Below are 21,984 nucleotides of genomic sequence, written 5' to 3' on the forward strand. Positions count from 1 at the left end.
ATCTTACTTTATTTGAGAAAAATCTGACATTAAATGTCAAGCAGACACTGTTATTCTTCTTTAATACCACTTATATTTAACTTTTCATCATCTATAATCTCACTTACCTTCCCTGTTCTTCTACATTATCAAGCCAGCATTGATGAAAAGATACGGATTCTCATCTAAACTAAAAAAAGACTGTGGAAAGTTTATTGAATGAGCATGATCTGAGATCTCCAATATATGAAAGGTATGTAAAACTGGGGTTTTTTTGTTCCATTGATTTACCAAAGTGAGACTTTGACATTTGTGTGGTGGGATGGATTTTCACCAGCTACACTTCCACACTAGTCCATGATATCACAAGCTAAACAGTGATAAAGTCATAAAACGGTTTTGATGCATTTTCAGAGATGTTTTTGCTGAAGGTCTGGTTTTCATAGACTGGAGGTAATACTATTTTAATGAAGTCTATTAAAACCCAGCCAAACAGATCCTACAATTTGTTGCTGTGTGAGGAAAAGAGGCATTGAGGCTCAAGAAGTCATGTGAAAAACCACTCCAGAAGCACAACTGACCGAGCATAACTTCATTAAATAATTTTGTCCTTTTAGCTCCATATAGTTGCAGTAGAGTTTGAGGTGAAGAAACACACAGAAGTCTTGAAAGAGAGGCAGCCCTGATTGGACAGTCACCTTCCCTGGTGTATTGGTTTGAAAAGACAGGTGTCTGCTAAGGAAGGCAGGAGCCTTCCTTGAAATGGAAAATGTAAACCCTCTCCCTCCAAATTGCTATAATTTTGAGATTAAGGGGCTCTCAGGCAAAGATATGGGAAGAGGAATAACAGTTCTTTACTAGGAAAGTTTTAAAAATACACATGCAACAGTACAAAAAAGAAAACAAATCACTGACAGAGTCAGAACAGGACCTGACCCCCTGTGGGCAGGGTGGTGGCACAGTCCCATCCCGTGGTGGCTCAGCCCTCCTGCAGTGCCAGCTGTGGTTCTGCTGGAGCAGGGATCCTGGAGAAGGGTGGAGTTTTCCTCTGAAGCTCCAGGGCTGCTAGAGATGTGCCTGGTCTTCCTCTGGGAATGCAGAGGGGAAGAAAGCTGCTCCTCTGGGAATGCGGTGGGAAAAAGCTGCTGTGGTGTTCCAAGTGTCAGATTATATCCAGGTAGGAATGCTTGGCTCCTCCCACTGGGTGGAGCTTCTCCCAAAGGGATGATGGAATTTTATCAGCCATGCAGTGACACTCACTGGCCCATGAACAGCAGAGATCTCCTGGAGGGAGGATTGGTTGTGGAAGAGGTAAAGAAAAACTGCCCAATTAGAGAAGATAACTGCCCCACCTCTAACAGATGGGAAATAGAATCCACACCCCTATTTCCAACTTGAGACAGCTGGTAGCGTTCAAAAAACTTGTAGCAATGGCACCTGAGGACATTGTTTAGTGCTGAACAAGGTGGGTTTTCTGCATTGATGGTTGTTCTTGATAATCATACAGGTCTTTTTCAACCTCAAGGATTCTATGATTCTCTGAATACAAAAGGAATAAAAGTTGCATTGTCCTGGTTCATGTGTCGAACAGCCTTTATTTTCTGTAATAAAAGGTAGTAATTTTTCTAAGGGCTGTTTATTTACCCCAAATTTGAACCAAACCTGCACACAGCAATATCATCTGGCTGGAATCTGCAGACAAGAGACTTAAGATGAATTCCCCTCACCTAACTCCAGATATCTGCAGCAGGGCATCTGCTTCAGAGATGGTTCTTGAGGCTCTTAAAATAGTCAGTAAAAAGCTGGGCAACAGAATTTATATTGAACTGAATGCAGGTGCCTATTTAAGGAGATGAATCACACCCTGAAGTCATTGACTACACAAATGAGCTCTCTATTACCTTTGACAGGAACCCAGAGTGATTTTCTCAGATGTGCACTATAGATACGAACTCCTGAAGATCCTAATTTAGTATATTTTACAGTCACACTGATTTCTCATTAAAGCCCTTTCTTCCAGTCTAAGCTGTTACAAAACCCATCCAGGCTTCAGATAGAAGCTCGCAGCTCCCCCATGCACAGGATATGAATGAGTAATTATTATTTCATAGACAGAGGAAATTTGGTGTGTAAAATATATGTTGGAAGAGTCAATGCGGTTGCATCCATTTATGCCTGCACCAAGTAAAATAACTCCATGTCCAATATTATTATTCAGCAAATGTATCCTGTAGCCAGTGCAGACATCAAGATTACCTTGTAAAGCAGCTGTGTTAAAAAAGAACTTTTTTGACCAGTCATTAAGTCAATACTAACTCAATAGGGGCACGACAGTGTAAAATTTATAGGGAGAGGGAAGTTACAAGAATAAACTTCTTTCATGTTTTGTAAACTCAAGGTCCTTTTTTTATTGTGAAAAGGGAGTATAAACAGACTGATAAGGGAGTGAATAAAAGGGATCTGATTTTATGCTTTCCTGCAGTCTATCAAGTCGAGGTAAAAGTAAACAAAACTGCATTTATATAGAATATTTTGGTGATATTGCATAACTTGAGCACAGGTGATGAATCAAACCCACGTATATTTGGTCCATATTGCACATTTATACCAGTTGCAACAAGGGTTTTGGCAGCAACATTTTATGGCGATTTACTTATTATTTATAGACACAAAATCTATTATTGCCATCTTCACCTCTATTTGAAATTAATGTATTATTTTTTCAACTGAATGCATACAAGCATTAATGTGCATCTTGCACATACGTTATTAAATGTGCCTCTGAAGAATATGAGATGGTAAATGGGAGTAGAAAAGGCAACATGCTCCATTTCAGTCCAGTCTCCAAAATTTGTCCTGCCTCCCTTAGCTCCATTCCAAAAATGAAATATTAAATTTCTTTTATGTACACTTGATCCATATTTTTGGTTTTCTGATGAATACATAGAAATTTACTTTTGGCCTTTCTTTGAATTAATGAAGAAGATATATGCTCTTTTTTTCTGACAGTAATTGATGATAAACACATGTGACTACTCACTCCAGTAAAACAGCTGTAAGGACTTAATGGGTAAATTAATTGTTTTGTGCAATGAGGTAATAGTACAATGCCTTCATTAGGTAGAAACAATTTATGAAGAAATTCTGTACTGTGAAGGTCTGGAAAAAATGGAACAAGTTGACCAGAGAAGCTGTGGCTGCCCCATCTTTGGAAGTGTTCAAGTCCAGACTGGACAGGACTTGGAAAAGCTTGGTCTAGTGGAAGGTGTCCCTGCCCATGGCAGGAGGTGGAACAAGATGATTTTTAAGGTCCCTTCCAACCCAAACCATTCTATGATTCTATAATTCTGTGATGACAAAACAGCAGGTGAAATATTAAGGCCTGGAAAGGGCAGTGCTGAAAAGGAGGAAAAAAAAAAGAAAACATTTTAAGTTGCATCTAAGCTTGAAATGATAGTTGGCTGACATCCTAGAATCCCTCTGAATGTCTTGGCATGAGTTTTCAAGTCTACAATAGGCTTTGGTTGCTAAGAGCTATGAGAAACAGGTAAAAATTGAGAAAATGCCAAAATGAGCAAAATCCTGCACAAAGAAAAAAAAAAAAAAGAAAGGAAAGTAATAGGTTTTCACTGCAGATATTGTAAAAACAACTGAAATTCTGGTGAAAGAACGAAATACAAAAGAGTCAAGTGCCACCACTGGACACAGACAAAATAAACAATGTGTATAAGCACAACATGATGTCAGGATGTATGAAAAGCCAGAGTCGGTCAGAAAAGGATTCACCTTGCTCAGTGTTGCCCTGTTCTCACTTGGAATTGAGTCAATTTTCTTTGTAGTAGCTGGTACAGTGCTGTGCTTTGCATTTAGGATGAGAATAATGTGGACAACACACAGATTTAGTTGTTATGTAGTGCTTACTCTAAGTCAAGGACTTCTCACTCTACTGCCCTGACAGCGAGGAGGCTGGGGATGGACAAAAACCTGGGAGTGGAGACAGCTGGGACGTTTGATCCAAAGTGAAATTCCATACCTTATGGCATCAGGCTGAACAAAGAAACTCAGAGGAGTTCACCAATGAGTGGCAATTTCTGCTCAGGAACTGGTTGGGCCTCAGTCAGAAGATGGAAAGAAATTGTGCATCACTTCTTTGTACATTCTTTTATTCTCATTATAATTTCCCCTTCTTTTTCTGCCCTATTAAACTGCTTTAACTCAACCTACAAGTTCTAGCTTCTTTTTTTTTTTAATCTTTTTTTTTTCTTTTTTTTTCCACTGAGGAGTTTTGAGTGAACAACTCTATGGAGTTTAGCTGCCTGCCAGGTTGACCAGGAGTGTCTTGTATTCAACAGTACCAGCTTCCCAGAGAAAGAGAGTAAAACAAGGTATTTACTAAATGAATTTTGTGTGTACCACTCCACAGGAATGTCTTGAACAATTTAACTTGCTCAGGATAGGATTCAGTGAAAGATTTAGAGGTAAGTACCCACATATGAGTATTCCATGGAAACCAAGAAAGTATCTGGAACAGCCAATCTTTTTTTTTTTTTTTTGATGAGTTCTTTCACTTTCTAGGCTCCTGTAAGTACATGGACCTGATCTCCTCTGAGTGTCACAGTAGCTCTGACATCTTCTCCACCTGTAGAAAACTATAAGCAAAATTCTAAATTTAGAATCATAGAGCCATAGAATGGATAGGGTTGGAAGGGACCATAGAGGTTTTCTAATTCCACCCCCACTGCCATGGACCAGACCTGGTTTCTCAAGGCCCCATCCAGCCTGTCTTGACCATCTCCTGGACTGGGGAGTCCACAGCCTCACAGGTGTCTTCACCTGTGGCTCACACACACATTTATTAGTTAATGACCATAGACAATGTATATGCTCATTAATGAGAAATAGAGTTTGTGTTTTTTCCTTTAGAAGTTTTAATTTTTGTGGTGACTGTGCTTTGCTAAATCACCCGTCTATGCCTGATTTCAGGTGTGTAGGTTCATCCTAGGAACAGTAGTTCTAGTCTGAACAAACCTCCCCTGCATGATCTTTAGACTGGATATTAGGAAAAAATTGCTCATTGAAGGGGTAGTTGGACATTGGAACAAGTTGACCAGGGAAGTGGTGAATCACCACCCTTGGAAGTTTCAGAATGTGTGTAAATGTGGCACTTGAGGGTATGGTTTAGTGGTGAACATGGAAGTGCTGAGTTAATGGTTGGACTTGAAGATCTGAGAGGTTTTTCCCAGTCTAAATGATTCTATGATTCTACACATTTCATTGGGGCTTTTTTTTAGCAGGTAGTAAGCAGGAAACAATTGCTCATTCATTTTTAACAATGACCCAGCACTGAGAGGAACACTTTGTAGGCTCAGCAATCTTCTTAGGGGATGAAATCATAATTTTTCACAAGACAGCAGTCTTTTTGCATTTTTCTCCCAGAAAACTTCGGCTCTTCTTGTGGAGACCTCCGTCATCCCCTGACCAGGAGAATAACCTGCTGCTTGAAAGCAAGGCAGCTTATAGCCCATGGTGCCAGTTTATGCCACTGAATCTGGGCTTTGTGAGCATTTTCTGTCTATTCTAAAGTAATCTTTGAGTTCCCTCAAGGGAAGGGGAGAAGTGCCTGCAGTGTGAGATGCATCTCTGCTCTAGAGACCTATTTTAGGATGGATATAGGAAGCAGGAGCTCGCACATGCTTTGCTTTTAACAACTCAGCCTGTCTGTTTATCCTAGGACTATCATTATGGTCTCTGCTTTATTACATTAACTCAGCAAAAGCACACACATGTGTCAAGTGCTTCAGTGAATAGACTTAAGCACATGATTAACTTTAAGAGTGTGCTTAAGTACTTTGCTAAATCAGGACTTCTATGTTTCCCCTCTCAGTGCATCTGGTCGATTTGCATATATTTTCCATATAAAGAAGTTAATTTTCAGAGCAAAATGAAACTATTTCCTTGCTTGCACATTCGGTGGTACTGCTGCTGTAGCTAACTTAGACAAATTTAGTCCCTCTTCCCTTCCCACAAGTTTCCAGCTGGTTGTTCCAACACTGCAGGCATTGTGTTGGAATGACTCAGATTGAAAACTCTGTGGTGAACTGGATTAAGGAAATATTTAAGACACCAAAAAATCATTCAGTAATTTAATCAGTACGGTTTGAATTAGAAAGGACCTTATAGGTATTCACCTTCCATTCACCAGGTTGCTCCAAGCCCCATCCAGCCTGAACTTGAGCACTTCCAGGCATGAGGCATCCAGAAATTCTCTGGACAGCCTGTGCCAGGTCCTCCCCACACTCACGTAAAGAGTTTTTTCCCTAATATTTAATCTCACTTTATCCTCCTTCAACTTAATGTCATTTCCCCTTTTCCTATCACTTCATGTCCTTGTGAAAAGTCCCTCTCCAGCTCTGTGTTATCCCCCTTTCAATAAATATGTATTCATATATATAGTAAGTATAATTTTGGTGAGTTGTTTTATTCTGGACTAGTTTATGATATGCTGTGAAAACCTGGCTGCACAAACAGTCAGTAAAACAGATCTAGTAACATGATCAGATTTGGAAGATGTTTTCCATCAGCCAAAGAAATCTGCAAGAAACTGTTGATCTGCAATGCTGGGGGTTATGATAAATTCAGAAGATATTTCACTATATATAGTTTGCAGGACTTTTTTCCTAGAAAATCAATATTTGGGTGTTTCAATGAAAATAGAAAAAATCAATAGGTTCATTTTCAGGCATGTCATTAAACAAACTGAAAGCAAAATATCATGTAAAACATCTTGTAAATATTGTGATTGTTTGAAGTTACCTAGAATGAGAAAGAAGCATGAAAAAATCCTGCTTAAAGCCAAACTAACTCTAAGGTTAAAAAATTGTTTTTTCTGGTTTAGATAAGCCAGTTTTCCCATAATAATAATCTTCTTGTGCCAGCAAAGACAGAAGAGCAAGAAATGAGCATTGTTAAAGGTTACTTTTGATCCCAGGACATATGTGACAATACAAAAAACATTAACCACCACACAAAAAAGGAGCACTCAGGTACCAGAAGAGCCCCTCTTCTGCATTCTGCCTTTGTGTGTTGGATCAACAAAATATTCTTGGATTGGGACATTTTGGGAAAGTGGATATGTTTAAGGACCTGGCATTATCTGCTGTCTTTGCAGGAGTCAAAGGGCAATATGCAATGCTAAGCAGTTTTAGTCCCTTGAACTATAGTTTTGTCCGCCCATAAACTGTTAAAAGACAGTGTGCTGCTTTTAATAAGAACATTTATCCTTGTGTAATTTCTTCTTCTTCTCAAAAAGAGAATTCATAAGATTAAATGTGAGGCAGTCAAGAAAAAAAAATCTTGTCCAGTTCTATTGCTGAGTTCTATTAATTAGTGTGTGGTCTAATAGCCTATTAGTGCTTAATGTTTAACTTTTCTACCAATTAAAAGCCAAGAGCCTCTTCTTCTGTGACACATGAACTTACTCTATGGCTTCATGTAGATGAGACTTGAAGCTCAGAATATTTGTATACAACTATTATATTTCTGTCTTATTGAATTCTATATCTTTAATTATTAACTTAGTTGTTTAATTTCATATATTTTCATTCTGGAAAATATTTGGAAGGACCTTATTAAACATGACTCCCTCAGGAATCTGTGTTATGGACAAGGAAATGTGTTTCTCCATTCTGTGTCCCAGATATTTATCTAAATTTGACTTGTACTCTCACATTGGAAAAGTCAATTAGGCCAAAAATGTAAAATCTGAGTATCTTTCCAGAAACTTGAGCTCCAGAATCAGCCCTTTAAGTTTTCATTTAAAACATTCTGTGTCTCAGAAATTCTGAATGACTTTTTCTGCCCCAAATAGTTGACAGAACATTTAGTAACTGGATGGGAAAACACAGCTTTGCACATAATTAACAGATTATAGCAAGCAAAACCTGGGAGTATTCTCATCTACTTATATTGGATCTCAGCTGAATGTGATGCAGATGATTTTAGCTGTTACTTTTAATCAATGTTCCTAATGATCAGTTATTGTATTGTAATTCATGTCAGAGCTTGATCTGCAGTTTGAGACTTTTGTACCCAACACTGTGCAACATAACACAAAAGTCTTGCACTCATAACTCAGAGTCTAAAGAGAAATTATGCCTGAAAAAGGAGGCAGAATATTTGAACAATATATTCTTTCTGTGTGCATTCCAAGCAGGTAGATAAGCAGATAATGGACAAAGTAGTTTAAGCTTCAATGACTGTCTACAAACCCATTTTAGACAAAGCCTACCAAAGAAAATCTTGAAAGGTTTTCTGCTCTTTTCTTCAAACAACACTTTGATAGCTCATGATACAGAAAATAAAATTATTTGAACAGAAATAGTTTGGCTCCTTTATTTGAGAGTGTGGTCAAGTGGATTAGTCATCATTACAAAATTAACATTTATGAGCCATTGCCTACAATAAGCCAAAGTTTAGGTATAAACAGCTGCCTTGGTTCATCACTTACCATTGGTTGATACTTATGGGCAACCATTGTTCACACTTGCAAACTCGAGGAAAATAAATTACAAACAAAGCTGGATATTATCCCTATTAATGTATCTTATGAGATGATTAAGCTCACAGTGCTGTTGACTAAATCTTCCAGGATTTTTCATTTTTGTTTGCACAGCATGCAGAATTTATCCCCTTTGCTGGATTAATTACCTCTGGCTATGTTTACACTGACATCATTATGAGATGATAGAAGAATAAAAAACAGTGTCAATTACTTCCAAAGACAATGAAGTTAATTTACGTGGATAATGGAAAAGGCGATTGAAAGATGCATTGTTCAGGAAAACAATTAGCACAAGCACCTTGAGCCCTAAATGGGTTATCTTTTGTAAATCCTTGAGTCATAGCAAGAAAACCAAGTTAACACATCATTGTTCAATTCAGCTCAATTAGTGTCCAAAGCAATTGGGAAGAATATTCTTTCCATGAAGCAACATGCCATGCAAGCCGACATGAACTTCCAACTCTGCATCTCACCATGAGCAGAGAAAGAATAAGAGTGGCACAGATAAGGAATCATGGAATCAGAGAATCACTGAGGCTGGAAAACGCCTCTAAGTCCAATCATTAATTTAACATTGTCACATCCACCACTAAACCATGTCCAGAAGTGCTGCACATTCATCTACAATCTACATATTTATTGAACTCTTCCAGGGGTGGTGACTCCAACACTTCTCTGGGCAGCCTGTTGCAATGTTTCATCGTCCTTGCAGAGAGGAAATCTTTCCTAATATCCAGTCTAAACATCACCCTGGGGCAACTTGAGGCCATTTCCTCTCATCCTGTTTCTTGTTACCTGGAAGAAGAACTGTGGAAAGGGAGGAAAAACCCTGATCCCGTGTGAATCAGTTGAGTGAAAATTGGTGTGTTTTCATTCTTCCCACAAAGCAGAATTCCTTTGAGTTTCTCTGAGTCTTCCTGATGGCAGCAAAGTCATGAAACTGTGGGACCTCTACCTTTATAGCTGAAAAAACATCAAGGAGTTCTTTAGTGAAGTATGAAAAATATGAGTGAAAAGAAGGGTTTCAGCTGGAAGATCCCATGCTACCGTGCATTTTGGCCAGATGCAGAGCAGGCAGATCAGGGATGCAAGGCAGCTGCAAAGGGAAGAGATGGTGACACTTGTCCCCTGTTCAGAAAAATACACTGGTCAAAAATTCAACAGGGATGCTGTGCAGATATCACACATTTATTGAAAAAAAGAATATTTATCTGATCAATACTATCTTCATTCTCTTGCCTTGTGGCTTTTCCTGTTAGTTTATACCTGGTGTCCTGGCAGGAAAATCTTTGGGAATATTTCATTACTCATATGAATAGTGAAGATGTCTCAGGCAAAGTGAAAAGGCGATTCCAGGGAAGGGCAACGAAGCTGGTGAAAGGTCTTGAGAAGAAGTCATAGGAAGAGTGACTGAGGAAGCTGGAAGTGTTTATCCTGGAGAAAAGGAGGCTTAGGAGACACTTTACACCCTCTACATCACCCTGAAAGGTGATTGGAGCCAGGTGGACTCAGGGTTTTTGACCAGGAAATTAATGACAGGACAGAAGGAAATGCCTCAAGCTGTGCTAGGGGAGGTTCAGGTTGGACATCAGGAAGAATTTCTTCCTGGAAAGGGTGGTCAGGTATTGGAAGAGTCAGAGTCCCCATCCCTGGTGGTGCTCAGGAAACAACTGGATGTGGCATTCAGTGCTCTGGTCCAGTTAACAAAGGTGGTGGTTGGTCAAAGGTTGGACTCGTTGATCTTGGAGGTCTTTTCCAACCTGAATGGCTCTGTGATTCTATGAAAATAATAGACCTAAGATCATTTCATGTCATCCTGTTTATGTAGATAAATATTCCCACCTTAAAGCCTACTTGCTTTTTAATTTTCTGCATAGAATCTGGCTGCCCATCATCCTTCTGCTTGTCTGGAAAACACTGTTATTCTGAATAAATCTAATTTCAGACAGCATTAGGCTGCTAAATATACTTATGTCTGCTTGTCAAGTTACACAGCACTGCTACAGGTTGCTATTTAATTCTGAATATTCCTTTCCTTCATATGGATGACTGAGGAGAGACAAACACAACCTGCCACCAGAATTCTCTGCTCACAGGTTGTCATTCTCAGGGGTTGTGCACTGCAGGTTCATAACACGAGGAGGAAAGTTCAGAGGAGGGACAATACAGAAGAGAGGAAGTGTGAATTGCCACAGAAGTCAAAGTCTCTTCCTCTTTAGGGAATTGTTATCCACAGGATGTGGTGGAGACTGATACAACAGAGAAACACAGTGGAAATAGAACTTTAATAAAATGCAATAGAAGAACCTCAGGCTGTGGTATGCAGGGAACCTGGGTAGTGTGAGTCCAAGAAAGAGCTCCAGAAGGGAGATATTCATGTCACCAAGACTAATGATAAATCTTGGGCTAATTATATAAACTAACTCCTCTACAAAGCACTATTCAGTTCAACATGGACATACTGTTTTACTTAAACATCTTTACAACTTAGTTCACAACTACCTTGCAGATTTTTTGAGACTTGCCTTTCATTTCTAGAAGCTTCACCTCTTGAGACCTAGATTCAGTCTTTCCTTCACAGATGAAAAATAATGCTCCATCACCTTACACTGTTAAGGGAAAACAACAATTTAAAGTGTTCCTAACCACATATTTGAAAAGTCACAAGTATATATGGTTTTTACAAGAAACATTTTGCACAAGTGTTGCTCCCTCTCATTTTCTTGCACAGAGTTTGTCTAAAAGATGAGATGCCCAAGGAGGGATCAGGCAGCTAAATACTAATGCCAGGATTTGAGAGTATAGAATATTTCAGAGATGGTAAGTCTCCAGCCCAAGTACATCCCGTAATTAATGAATTTATAATTACCACACACAGTGCTGTAACAGTGGAGCCAAAGTTAAGAGGATGCACTTTGATGAGCATAAACCTCCAGTTCAGCACAGAGCACAGATTTTCAGACAGTCAAGAACAGGCATAAATCAAGAAACAGAAGACATAATTATTCCCTGAAATAAACAAATAAACAAGATCAGTGCAAGACCTCTGCCAAATTAGAAGTGGAAATACAGACAGAGCTGGAACGAGGTAAATATCTCTATAGAGTAATACAAACCCAATCTCTGTACTTTCTGCATTTTAGCTACAATATGAAACCAGGACTTAGTTACATTAAAAGAGTTTGCCATATATTTTATACCATGCATTAAAAAAAGTTTTCACTGGAGGTTTTAAACAGCATATTAAGAAGTACTGAAATCACTCATATCAATTGGCTGCGGTATAATTGAGCTCTATAAAGATTATTGAAATGCATTTGCAACTATAAGAAGTCGTATAAATAATAAGTTGTAATAAATCTTCTTTTCACTTCCCACTCTAGAAGAAACAAACTTTTTGGCATTTTCTTCTGCATTTTTGCCAGCCAAAATCATCAGGGCAAAGAGAAAAAATGTCTTATTTTCTTTATTTCATTTCTTTGCAAAAGGAATTAACAACATTTTTTTTTGTGCTTTCAAAATTCTCCATTTCTTTCTTGTTCCTTAATAGAATTTGTTCCTTTGCATTTTCTTTTGAGGGAAATGTCCACAGAGTATGTTCACTATACAATGAAGTTTTTTTAGGTTTTTTTGAGTGATTTTGGAGAGATTTCTTTGGTTTGTTTGCTTATTTTTCTGGTGGTGGCTTTGATGCTCTTTGATGTTCTTTTTCAGGACATGATACAGAGTCAGACCTGAAGGAAACTTGATGTATCAAGGTATTCACCAGCAGATATTTTCATTTTGAGGTTGACAAGGCTGTGAAAGGTGTGACCATGGGCTTGGCAGGAGACTCCTGACTCCCCAGGGGACAGACTCATCCTCTCCCCTCACTCATGGCAAGGGCACCCAGTAACCTGATGTATTGTGGTGCCAAAATATTTCCATAAATGACCCAAGTATCACCTGTAAATTACCATTACACCAGACAAACAAACACAGACACAATAGCAGAGGTTCTTACACCCACAAATAAAATGTCACAGTGGCCATGAGAATTCAATAACCACCTAATGTGCTGCTGCAGTCCAGTGTATTTCATTTACCAGGTAATATATTACCCAATTTATAACCAATCTGTCATGCACATGGATCAATACAAATCATGAAAACACACATACATTACACACTTCCCATAATTGAATTTTGTGCACTCTGGACTCTCATTACCCTCCCACAAACTGCTTCAAATGAATACTTCTTATTACCTTCAAGGTAAGCACATCAGGGACACCAGGCAGGTGCTGCACAACTTTTACATCTATAACCCAGCATCAACTTTCAGGAAGACCATGCAGTGTGGAAAATCTAACTCCAGTTTCCAAACTATAAGGGATTTCTCCTTGTATCCTGAAATGTCATAGAGGAAATGAACAAGCAGGTAATTTAAACTGAAATAGTCTCAAGTCTTTATGGTCTAGAAAAACATAAGGACTTGCATGGTTGCACTTGGTGCCACTTGGAGCCACACCTGACTGTGTCACATCCATGGGAATGTGATCAGCATCATGTGGATGTATGTTATTCCATCAGGCTGTCCATTAGATCTTGGCTGGGAAGGAATTAGGTGTTCCTGTCTTTGTCACAGGCTGGGACCATGTCCTTCAAAAATCTGCCATTTTGGCCAGATGAAAAGAGCTCAGAGAAATTCCTTAGTAAAAAGTTTGATATTTTTTAATTGAGATTTTAGGCATGCATATGGATTATTGAGAGTAAAAACTATTCAGTTCTCTTTAACACTAATTCAGATTTGAATTTACTTCCTTAATTCTGACTGCATTTTCATTGGACTTGTAACCATCTAAAATGTGATGTCTCTTAAGCTGCCAGTTAAAGGTGAGAGTAGATTTTGGAGTACACTTTTTTCCTCACTTCTTTCATATACAGAGAACAGGCTTAGATAACTGAAGGAAACTCCCACCCATTTTGAGGATCTCTTGTGCACTCAGACATTCCAGCTAAGAAGGACATCTCATATCAAAAGTGTTGTGTATGTGCTGGCAATTGAGAATGAAGTTGTTATCTTCTCTTTAGTTCTGGAAGAACTTAACTACTCTATATACATGACAGGCATTTCCAGGTATCTGAGATATTCATGCTTTTTGTCAAGTTTTGTTGAAGCTTTTCTCTTGATTACAGGTTTTTTGTAGTCAGTTCAGCTGTATTTATTTATTTATTGCCTTAAAAATGCAAACTATGCTTAAAAATCAGAGATACCAATGATTCTTCTGACAGGTTTACATGCAACATCTTTCAAAAAAATGATTACACAGCATTTGTGTGTATGTGGTTAGAAGCTGGTGCACAACACTGGATTGACAAGAGTGGAAATTGATTTTTTTCTATCTGAAACCCAATAAAGAGCAAGTAGCAACAGCTGAGGCCTGTATGCTGCCCATATGGTGGTGTCAGGGTTGTTGCATGACATTTTTGAGCTCTGCACTATTTTGTCCCCAGTTCTTGCACTTCTTTTGTGCCATTTTTAAGTTCATCTCTTGGTTTTTCAGGTTCTCCTACTCCATAGCAGGACACAGAAAAAAGATCAAACCTATCCACCCTAATTTAATGTATTCCTTTTAATTTTTCCTTATGAGTGCTCTGCTGGAGAACATGAAAAACAAAATCTTACCTCTTTCTTGTTACTGTAATTGTCCCAGTCTGTCATTGTGATGGTCATTTGTCAGTCCCATTCTGGCTCCCTTTTCTCTGTATTCTGGGAGAATTAAGGGCAACAGCTTCTTATCTGCTGCTTTCAAGGGCTCCCAAAGACTATTCCAAATGTCTTTTTTTTTTTTTTTTTTGTATCCTAGAATGCAGTTTCAGTCTCTCTGAACAGTCTGGCAGAAGATAACTCATCCACTTGGCAGAGTTCAACATCACTGGGGAGGGATTCATAAGAGCTTGTCTAAAGCAGCTTCCTTATTTACGTTTAAATCTTATTTTTGTTTAATCTGCCATGGCGACCATTCAGGAAGAAAACAAAATTCAGGAATTATCCCTAACTGCATTTTCTTAATGGTCCAGTAATGCTAAGAGCAATAAGACATTAATGTAAAGAGATGAAAACTCTATTTGCTGTAGTTATTTTAGTCATTCACACATTTGCTGTAGAATTCTTTACTGGTAATAATCTAAGGTATTTTAGAAGATTTAACAACACTTAGAGGAAAATTTCTTAGCTGTCTCCTGCAGTCACTTAAAAACTAAATATATCTAAAAGGGCCTTCAGTTCAGGAGGCACAATGCTGGAATAAAATAGAAAAGCTAACTCATCTTCTTCTACCAAACAGGTTGGGAAATCTGGGGAACCACTCTTCTAAATTAATTATTCTGAAAATCAAGCCAAATCCAATCTTTGATATAAAGACTTTTCTATTGGCATCAAGAATTATGAGGTTCTTCTTTGTACGTTCTCAGAACATGTGTGCCCGTTTGCTGCCCCATTCATTTGTGACTGGATCCTCTCTGATTCACTTGCACAAATCCCAAATGAATCCTATGGCAATGGAAATATTGCTTGGACCTCTAGAGATCTGCACATCACAACAATGTGCCCAGCACTAGATCAGATTTTGTCTCACCAAATCCTAAAATCCTCCATGGCTGAGATCCCAACAATTTCTGGATGATCTGTTCCAGGACTGCACTAACCTCCTAATGAAGTGTCTTCACTTTTTTCCCCCCTAATATAAAATCTAAATCTGTTGAGCCCACCCTGCACTCCACATTAAATCAGAATTATCTTGTGCAAGACCGAATCTCTTGAGAAGGAAATGCAATGCAAACTTTGGCCACAATAACCCAGAACTCGTCATGTGTTGAATGCTTATTTAAGAAGTGCTAGACAGGAATTTTACAATGTCCTTGGCTTCAGGTGTTTAAATCTCTCTCTAACATCCTAAGAGGATGGTTTGGCCCCCAGACTAAAGAATTTTCTTGCCATTCAAAGCATTTCCAAGCTGTTATTTGGCTGAGCTGGTTATGTGAGGTCAGAAATAGGCAAATAAAGAGCAGATGCTGAATACGAAAAGTGTCAAAGAGTGTTCTACTGACAGAACTTCAGGCTGATTTCAGATTGATTCTGTTTAGGTGAGGTTTTTTCTTTTTTTTTAGGGTTTTTTTTTGGTTTGTTGTATTGGTTTTTTATTTCTCTTTTTTTTTAAATATTTGCTGATCAAATTTAAATGCAAAATGCAAATGATCTCTGCTTTTTTGTTATCTACACGTGGAGTCAAGGAGTCAAGCCACTGTAGTCATAGCTAAAGTGAAAAGTTGAATCTCTGATGTGATTTGCAGCTTGAAACTCACTATGAAGGTGCTGCAGCCCTTCTAAAATTGATTGTGTGTCTGGGAGAGAAAGTAGCACCTCATTTGTCCTTGTTCATTTCAATAAACTCAGAATTAGTCCCATGATTTGGGCTCAAATTTCAATGTGTTCACCTATCATGCTTATGGCAGGAGTGGTTTGAGGGTATACTGGAACAGATCTGATCAGATTACTCTGAAATTCCCATTATAACCCTGTGAAACAGCTACATATTAATTTTGCTTTGCTTCCCAACCCCTTGGCTCATTGTGCAGGCAGCAGAGAGCAGGGGGACTTCTCACTCAGTCAAGCTGAATGAATGAATCAGAAAAAGACAGAGTTTTTCTTAGGATTCAGGAGGTGTTTTTTTTGTGTTTTGTGACCTTGGCAGACCCAAGGGTGCTTGCATAGGGCTGTGTTTGGATGAGGAACTTCTCAGGTAGATCCAAAGTAAATGGTAGTTTTACAAATCATATTTAATTATAGAATCATGGAATGGTTTGGGTTGGAAAGGATCTAAAAGTTCATCTCATTCCATCCCCACTGTCATGGCCAGGGAGTTCATTCACTGGATTCAGGTGTCTCACTGAGAGCAACATGGCATTTCACCCTAAGGATTGTTCTGCTGAGACATAAACAAGACAATGGGATTTTTTAAAAAATTTATTTTCTTTCCTCATGTAAAGAAAGATTTCCTGCACTCTTTGCAGATACAGCATCAGTGAATTTACTCCCCTGGCCAGACACAGCTATCTCCAGTTTGCCCTGCCTAAATTCTCTTTAAAATGTCAAATGGATCTCGTATTCCTTGGTCTCAGTCTATTAAGAAATATTGCACCAGAACAACAAAGAGCCAGAAGAAGTCACAAATTAAGGTCACAGGTGAAAAGTGAAGATCTAGAGCTGTAATCTTCAGGCTCCCTGCCTTTAATAAAGACTCATGATTAGCTCAGCTATCTGGACACTTGGCAGAATTACCTCCACAGCCCAAGGAAAATCTATGAGTTGCAGAAAAACACCCAAACCAAGCCACAAAGTGGAAAATATCTGTTTAGTTTTAGAACAATAGAAGTAGCATTATCTTAGGCAGCCACAAAAGGAAAATTCAGTGTTCTGATACACTAATTAATTTGCTTTCTTAAAGAGTTTTTTTTTTTTAATTTAAGGCAATTAAGTGGTTATTAAAGTGACCTGATTAATATATTTATTAAGCATTTTTATATGTTTTATGTTACCTTCTTTTGTGAGTATTTCTTACTGGACAATGATGAACAACAAACTGTGTTTAAATAAAGTGACTAAAAGAGCCACCAACCATACTCCTAGAACCACAGAACCATTTAGATTGGAAATGACCTTAAAGATCAAGTCCAGACTTTAACCCAGCATCACCAGGTTTTCACCACTAAACCATGTACTCAAGTGCCACATCCATACATTTTGTGAACACATCTAGGAATGGTGACTCCATTGTCACCTGTTGTCACTTGCTCTGTTCAAATGGTTACAAAGTTTTTTATTATTTTTTTTTCACTAATATCTCATCTAAAGCTCCACTGGTGAAACTTGAGGCCTTTTTTTCTTTTCCTATCACTGGTTTTCTGGGAGAAGAGACTGATCCCCCAGCTGGCTCCCACTGAGGTTTTTCCATTATGTTTCTAAAGACTGATCTTTAAAGAGAAACAAAGTTAAATTTCAAGCACTAATACAACATAAAACATCTGGTCTTTGAAGAACACAAGATTTCAAAAATAGCATTGGTTCTTGGTGCATGTAGACTCAAGAAAGAGTGAAGAAACAGCTATTAATAACCATTCATCCTTTTCTTTCCCCTGAACACTTAAAATGTCATCAGTATTGTGAAATGTTTCTCCCCAGCATCACCAAAATGTGGAATTCTGACCAATCAACCAGCAATTACTTTTTCATGTAAAACATTTCCTGTCTTCATTGTATGTCCTGCATGGAACCCAACATAAATTAGGAGCATTAGGCTGGAGAAATTGCCACTGTCATCAAATCCAGAACCAATTATTGCAGGCAACTGCCTCATAGGGCCTTGCTGGCAACGCTTCATTTTCCGTCTCAAGGCAGTCAGATCATTTCCTTCCATGTCCCTGATCAGAAACTATCCAGGAATTAACATGGACTAAATGTCACACGAGCTGAGGACACTGAAATCCCTCCTGACACACAATTCTGACACAAGTCCTTGCTTCTGGATTTGCTATTCCTTGACTTCTTCTTTGCATGAGCAGATTCCTGATCTTCTGAAGATCCCAGGGAATATGTGACCAGATGTTTCAAATCCTCTTTTCAAGCACTTCATGAACAAACAAGTGCCAAACAAACACCAGGTTCAGTGTGTCAACCTCTGGGACATGCTGAATAGTGCAACAGAAAACTTTAAAGGAAACTAAGTCCATACTTTCATGAAGAATCCACTTTTGGTCACTGCTCCATATAGTGAGAGAGTGGGACTTAAAAGAAAGACATGAATTTGTATTTCTCACAGGCACCGCAAGGAAGTCCGTTTGTCTACATTCCTTTTTGTGGGATTTAAGTGGTTAAGGAGGTACCAAATGTTCTAATTAAGAGGTTTCTCAGTTCAGACTAAAGGAATTTGAACTGTCCATGGTGCCAGTGCTTCGTTCAATACTCTTGTGGTGACCTGTTATATAGAGACATGAAAGCCCAGAATGGTTTGGGTGGGAAGAGACCTTAAAGATCATTTCATCACCTTCCTCTTGACCAGGTTACTCAGAGCCCCATGTGGTGGTTTATTACAGCAATGACATCTCACATCTGGGCATGTGGATGTGTCTGAATGCCAGGAGGTATGGAAAACATAAATAAAATGAAATTTCATATTGAAGCAACTGCATTTTGAATTTGGTTAATTGCTTTTAGAAATAAAAAATACATGAATTTTCAGGTTTGCTTTCTCAGTGCTCACACAGTGGTTGAGAGTATAATTGCAAAAATGCAATTTTCTCAAGGAAAAATTACACTTCAATGGCAGTTTTTAGTAAAGGAATGTTGAGGGATTTGTTTCAGTTCTACTTGTTTTATTGTAGGAGGAGAAAATTTAAGTAATAGTTTTGGGATTATGTGTCAAGCACACACAAAAGTATTTCTCAATCCTCATGATATCACATTTTATTATGTGAAAAAATTCCCAGCTTGCTCTGGGGATGCAGCGGGATCAGGTAAAGAGGAAGATGGCTCTGGGGTTCACTGCAGCCTTTGAGGGAGGTAAAGTTTATTAGGAAAGGAACCATGGGAAATCTGACAGTGGCTTTTTCTCTAAGAAAAATTGTGTTTTACTGCTTGGGGTTTTTGTCTGACAGGTTCAGTTGTGGTCAAGACAAGGAGCTGTACTCAACGATCCCTCTGGGTCCCTTGGAACTGAGATTATTCTGTGGTTCTGTGATTCCAGGAACTTAGGATATTCTATGACTTTGTGGTAAGTAACTTCTCCCACGACGCCTATTCCTTGTATGTTTCTCATTTTATTCCTCGTGTGTTCTTCATGTTGTGGGTACCGAACTCTTGAGTTGTGCATGAAGCCCATGGCAGAATGACCCCAGAAGCTCAGAGTTCCATTGAGTTGAGCTCTAACTCTGACCCATTCTTCTCTCCTGAAGGCTGATGGTCAGGTGAGCCTTAAATTAACAAATTAATTCACAGGTGTGAAACTGGAAATTTCACAAATCCAGAATTCTAGCAAAGTATTGAGTTTGTGGATACTGGGGTGCATCAAGACCATGATGATGATTTTTTTTTTTCTCTGCTCCAGATTAAAGTTTTCACTCTCAACCTCCCCATCAGCAATTGGAATTAACGCTTATTTTTCTCATTAATTTTAGCCAGAAAATTCACCTGGAAGAAAGGCGGTAAATTACATTATTTTAGTAACTTCAGGCTTAGAGAAAACATTCTTAAAACAAACAGAAAAGAAGAATAGATAATTTTGGAGATGCTCAGCATGAGACAATTTTGTAAATAGATTAGGAAAATACTACAGGGGATTTGACATTATTAACACTACAAATATGAAGAGAGTCCAATCCTGAAAGATGCTGAGTGTATGGGAACATGCAACATTTGGCAGCTCTCAGGAAGCTCTCAATAACTCTTAAATTCAGGCATAAAGTGCTGTGATCCTGAGTTGCCCATTAAAGATACACTAAATGTTTCCACTAAGGGAAGTCCCAATTATGTGGTTTTTATATAGAAAAAGGGAAAGTTAATGAATGGAAATGTAACAGCTCTGACACTGCTGAAGCACTGAGCTGTCATCCTCATAACTTTCTCAGGGAGATAAATATGCTCTTTCCAGCTCCTCAGAAGTTATTATCACATCTGATTTACAAGCAGTATAAAGGCAGAGAAGGGGGGGAAATTAGTGACAGTTTTTGGAGGTTTTTCATAATGAAAATTTTAAAAGCTTTTCTTAAATGAGCAGTAGGGAAATAGCACATTTTTCTTAAAAAGAAAAAAAAATCCCCCATGGATTATTAACCAGTTTGTATCTAATAAAATAATCATGTTGGCTAACATGCCAGTGTATCATGTTAGAAACCTCCTGCATTTAAAGCATTTTTTTTCATCTCAGATATTTGAGGTTTCAACTGTCCTGTAGAACGTTCCAAATCCACACAGCTTTTAAACCTTCCACATGCAAAAAGCACCAAGATTCACTAAAGGCAGTTCAGACTGGAAGCTGTATTTTAGTTAAGTTCTTACTGTAGTATATGTAATCCATACTATTTTTATATCTGTAACTAACTGAAAATATTCACCTTCTTGAGGCTCCACTGTGTTTCAGTTGTGTATTGAAGAATCTGTTTAAGTTAGAAACCCAATTTGTATACTGTTGCAATGAATTAGATTAATGCTACTTATGCTGTCTGTTGTACCCACCATCTGTCTCTGCTTATTTCACTCTGTTTTTCCATTCTTGGTAGCAAACACAGAAGAAAAATCTGCCTCTACAGCTTTTTGCTGTTCTGATGGCAGCAGCTGGCACTGTCCCCTGACAGCAGAGCTCTGTTGAGCTACAGGTTGCAGATGATTTTCCTAAAAGGCAACTTCAGCTCTTCAGCACTGTCCTGCCCAAATACAGCAAGGAAGGATGGGTGAAAAAGTGACTATGGGAGAAGAGATGAATTTGACATAATCCTCAGCTTCTCTTCATTGAGAATCAAACCTGAGTTTGTTGCTGTCAAACGCTGCATACAAACAAATAAATCTTCACATCTCTGTGCATTTTCTGGTTTTAGCATCATTTTGAGAGTGTCAGTAGCGATGCAGATGAATGCCAAGCCATAGCAAGCGACAAGAGGAAATTCATTAAGCTCCAGGCAGAAAAAATCTGCACCCATTCAAAGCAGGCAAATCCTCAGTGTTGTGTTTTAGGGTGGGTGACTGCAGTGTGGGTTTGTCCCAGCCTAGGGGTGTGAGCCAGTCTGGACTCCTGACACACACAGTCCATTACAGCAGTGGGTGAAGCTCAGCTTCAAACAAGGTGTTCATCTTTGTTGGGATGAGTCACATCCTTCTTCCCATTGCCTGTTAAATATGAGAACCCAAACCCTCAGTTCATGTGGAGATGGCAGGATTGTGCACTTCCAAAAGAGAGCAGAAGAACCTATTTTAGTTCTTTTATGAGGAACTAAACCGTACTCTACAGAAGACCTTGGCATTTCCATCTGTATGAGCTTAATTGTATGAGTTCAGCTGGTTTCTGATCTTCTGGAGAAACTTGGGGATTTCAGCTTTCTCTTTTAGAAATTTCCCTCCCACCTCAGGTTCTCAGATCACTTGATAGCTGACAGATTTATGCCCTTTAACTTTCTCTAAGAGACTGGCAGGTGGAGAGTGCAGAAGAGAGATGTGTAAGAAAAGGAGTTTGGTTTGTCCTATATTTTGCAGAGACCCCAAATCAGAAAATGGAATTGTTCAGTTTTTTTTGCTGCTGATATCTCCTGGAATATTCCAACTGCCTTCAGCAGAGTACCCTGAAATACTTTGATTTTGCAGACTCAGCAGCAGAAATAGAGCAAAAGTTGGGAAAAGAGAATATTCACAACTACTC

The 21,984-nt window shown here is 38.6% G+C and overlaps 1 long non-coding RNA gene across 1 annotated transcript; it reads left to right on the forward strand.

Moving 5' to 3' along the window:
• The first annotated feature begins 1,223 nt into the window (after positions 1-1,223).
• On the forward strand, positions 1,224-19,406 carry LOC135286013 (uncharacterized). The gene is made up of 3 exons (XR_010350583.1): positions 1,224-2,475; positions 3,938-4,364; positions 11,418-19,406. It is a non-coding gene; the product is annotated as an uncharacterized LOC135286013 (long non-coding RNA).
• Positions 19,407-21,984: the final 2,578 nt, after the last annotated feature.

Source organism: Passer domesticus, chromosome 1, assembly GCF_036417665.1.
Source record: "Passer domesticus isolate bPasDom1 chromosome 1, bPasDom1.hap1, whole genome shotgun sequence".
Taxonomy (NCBI): Eukaryota; Metazoa; Chordata; class Aves; order Passeriformes; family Passeridae; genus Passer; species Passer domesticus.